Source organism: Triticum aestivum, chromosome 2D (assembly GCF_018294505.1).
Source record: "Triticum aestivum cultivar Chinese Spring chromosome 2D, IWGSC CS RefSeq v2.1, whole genome shotgun sequence".
In the NCBI taxonomy this organism is placed as follows: domain Eukaryota; kingdom Viridiplantae; phylum Streptophyta; class Magnoliopsida; order Poales; family Poaceae; genus Triticum; species Triticum aestivum.
Window position 1 is genome coordinate 323,396,690 of NC_057799.1, and position 4,081 is coordinate 323,400,770.

Here is a 4,081-nt window from a genome sequence, read left to right on the forward strand (position 1 = left end):
AGTTTGATGATAAACTGGAGGCCCTTGATTTCGTATCCAACAGCTGCAAAATCTAATGACCAGAGATGAAAAAGTCAGTCAACTGACGTGTAGCCTCACCCCGCACGTACACATGCACGCACGCATGTAGGCGTGCAACACTGACACGTACAAACGCACGCATGCTGTCATGCAACACTGTCACGTACACATGCACTCACGAACACACGCACGTACGTACCCATGCATGCAACACTGAAATGTACCCTTGCACGCACGCAACACTCGCACGCCTGCATGCACACAGCACACGACGCAAGACACACGCCCAACCTATACGTGCATGCACCCTTTGTTAAGGACATGGATTGTTACGGGTATTAATCAATCTTATCTGTGATAAGCAGAACATTGATGTTTGCAGCGGTCTTTATGAATCACAACGTATCGAACGGGCTATCAACATAGTAGGCTTATCTACATGAAAAAGATGACGTCACACTCAATGAACAATCATCGGTTTATGAAATGCCCGCTTCTGACCGCCTTGGCCCACCAAAGGTTCCCCTGCTGTGCGCTGCCTGCGTTGGGTCACTGACATGCAGGCCATGCACCCAAAGAGCCCACACGTCAGTGGAAGAACAGCGCGGTGTCCTAGGTCAGAGTCGAGGGTGCCACTCGCGGCACGCCCGGCTGAACACACTTCCATGCCGCATTCAAACGCCTCCATGAAACCCGCCCGTGTGGAAGCCGAGAAACCCACTCTGGACACACGTCCGTTCATGACCGGGCCGGCGTTAAACGCAACGCCGGCCGAGCTCTTCCCGTCCGCCGTCTATTTAATCTCCTATTTAAATGAGGCCAAACGCCGGCCAAGAATCGCACACCTCCGCCGCTCCCCTATCTCCTCCACCATTTTGTCCACTCTTACAATGGCTTACGAAGAGTAGTTATTCCGCATCCAAGCCGGCTAGGTAGCCCGCCAGATACGAGCTATGCAGCTCGCTGATCCACCTCCCTCCCCTCGTCCGACGGAGCCAGCTGTCGCCCCAAGCCGGCGCGTGGTTCAGCAACTCGCCGCTCCAGGCCAGCTCGACGAGGAGCGGCACACGGGCGTCGTTGCTGCCGTCCACGCCGCCGCTTCATACCGCATCTCCCGTTTCTCTGGCCGAGACTCCCATGCCGGCGGCCACGCCATGCAAGCAGCGACAGAAGCCGGGTGTGCGGAGAGCGACGAGTCGGTGGCCAGCGCCTCCGCGTCCACCGCCATCATCAAGGAGAAGTAGAACACAGGAGGCCGCCGCCGCTTGGGTCCCATGAAGGCCACCGCGGAAGCAACGCCGGCGTACACAGCAGGTGTCTTGCCGGATCCTTTTGTTGCGAGGACCTTCGTCGACCCCGCATGGGCTCCACGGAAGAGGGGAATGTTAGGATGAACTCGAGCCGGTGCCGGCCATGGCGAAGTAGTGGCCGGTGATGAACTCAAACCGGTGCCGGCCACCATCATCTTCGGCACCAGCCAATGATATCAGTTGGGTAGTGGGGAAGCGAGCCGTCCTGCGCTGAAGCATATACCTCCGGGGCTCCCGGTAGTCCGGTTATCGTGCTGCCCGACATGAGGAACACAAATCGATCGGCGGGCGACCATTTAGGCCAGGTATTATATACATGTGCTGTCCAGAACTAGCACCGCGTAGTTCATTTGAATGTAATGAAATCCGTCATGTTTGTATGAAAATCCAGTATTTTATATGATTTCCGTCGTTGTTTATATGAAATATCAGTTTGTCTACGTGTTTGCGTGAATTTCGTCCGGTTGGTTGAGTTGCTGTCATAATGTGTGCGGCTACAGTTGGATGGCGGAATTTGCGGGTCGCCGGTCGGTCTGCGGGCGGCTCGGGCGGTGTTGTGGGACAAAAAAACATAGCTCGTGCGAGCTCGTCTCCAACATGCGCGCTGGAGGATGCATGACAGCATGAGCACCCGAGCCATTGCTCGTTCATCGGTGGCAAAGGCACCGGTGGACAAAAGGGTCGCCAATATTTTGGCTACCCCGGGCAAGATCCAAACAGCCCCTCCCAACAGATTCAAATCCCTCGTTCGCCGTGGAATTTTGCCATGTGTTGTTTTCATGGACTAGCAAGATGCCCGTGCATTGCACGGAACATCAAGATGCATTTTTTTACAAACTCCCGCATGCATGCAAGGGATAATTAATGTCCTCCTTTGCTAGTACCACGAGGCAAACACCATTAATATTACATCAATTAGTGTTAGTGGCCTTGTATATCTGCAAATTGTAATTTTGATAGTGGCCCCTTGTATATAAAAATGGAGGGAGAAAGATGAGAGATAAGGTGAGGAGGAGCGGGGCGTGGTGGTGACTGGTGGTCGGACTGGGCGGAGGCATGGGGATGGACGGTGCATTATGTCTAGGTTTGTATCTCTCTCACACACACCCATGTAGGTGGGGGACGTGAACGAAGAGAAGAGGTGCACGCACGGCGCACGTACTCCCGTCTCTTTCCCAACCACACCCGCGCGGGTACACGGTGGAGCTCATTTCTGTACGAAAAAGGCAGCCCACGTGGTAATTTGGCACGTGTACTGGTTGTCCACTTGGTGGAGGGAGGATCATCTACCACGGGTGAACAAACAAATTGCGACTTGACGCGTTATGTTAAATTAAAAAAAGAGGCAAACCATGTGGGGCCTACCTTAGAGGCAAGGCTCTATACACTGGAGTACTTTTGATGTGTCCCGTCAACTCGCAGAACGAGGAGAAGCTTGCTTAGTACGCCGTCTCCCCCGCCCATGGGCACGGTGGCTCGCAGGATGAGGTGAAGCTTGCTTACGAGTAGTAGTAGTAGTACTACTACTGTACGCCTTTACGCCCGCTCCCTCGCCCACGCGCGCGGTGGCTCGCAGCACGAGGAGAAAATTTTACTACTCCCTCCGTTTACTCCTCGTCCCTACTACGTACTTTGGTTAGTACTCCCTCCATTTACTTATACAAGGACACTATAAAAAAGTACATTTTGCATCTATACAAGGCCACAAATAGTAATCGAGACAAAAGTTACTACTCCCTCCTTTCCAGTTTATGGCTCAATTTCAAAATCTCTCCAACCAAGGTAGACGGTGAGTGGTCGAATTAATTTCGTAGTTTGCACAAGTAATTAGTACGCTCGTTTTTCTCAAGAAGTTATGTTTACCGAGGCATTAATTAGAACGAATGCATGAATGACCACTAAATTTCCATGAACTTGTACATGCATTGGTTAGTTTCCTCTTGACACTGCTTGCGTCGGGTGATCTAACGCACCTCGGAATCCAACCTGTAATGGTACTACTACTAGTATAGTAGAATTGAGACTTATCAAACGGAAAAACAAATGTTTTTTAGATGAGCCCTATAAACCCTAGTGGGTACGTACTCCGTAAAAACAGATTTTTCCAAAACTAAGTCGCTCCCTTTCATGAATTATGTAGTATACTCCTCCGTCACGCTCCCTTTCATGAATTATGTACTTCCTATCGCCGACATGTGGGACATATAGCAACCGGGTCGACGTGTCAAGCACCAAATAATAGTGCAAAACAGCAGGGGGCGCACCCCACTCGTACCGGTCTAGTAGTAGTAATGAACAATGAGACGTCAAATCACAATGCCGCACCTTCCCAGACGGACGAAGCAACCATTATTTCACACTTCGGTTCGCCATCATATCAAACCACGTAGTATTGCTTCTGCCTCAAGAGGGACACGCGCATCGCCTTGGTACATCATGACACGTGGGACCGCATGACAGGCCATGCTCCCCCGCCGATCGCTCGGTAAAATCACCTCATTTTTACTATACTTCCTCCGTATCGGTTTACTACATGGCATGCACGTCATTCTAGGTTGAGAATTTAACTGGCTATATATGTGATGAATAGTACTCTAGCCTTTTAAAAAATGTATACTTTTGTACAGTAGTACTATTGATGGATTGCGCCATGGAGCAAAAATTGAAATTAAAAAAAAGGTGGTACATATAGAGAGCGCTCGTCGCCAAATTATGCATATAGTACTATTAAAAAAGCTAGTACGTGCTTA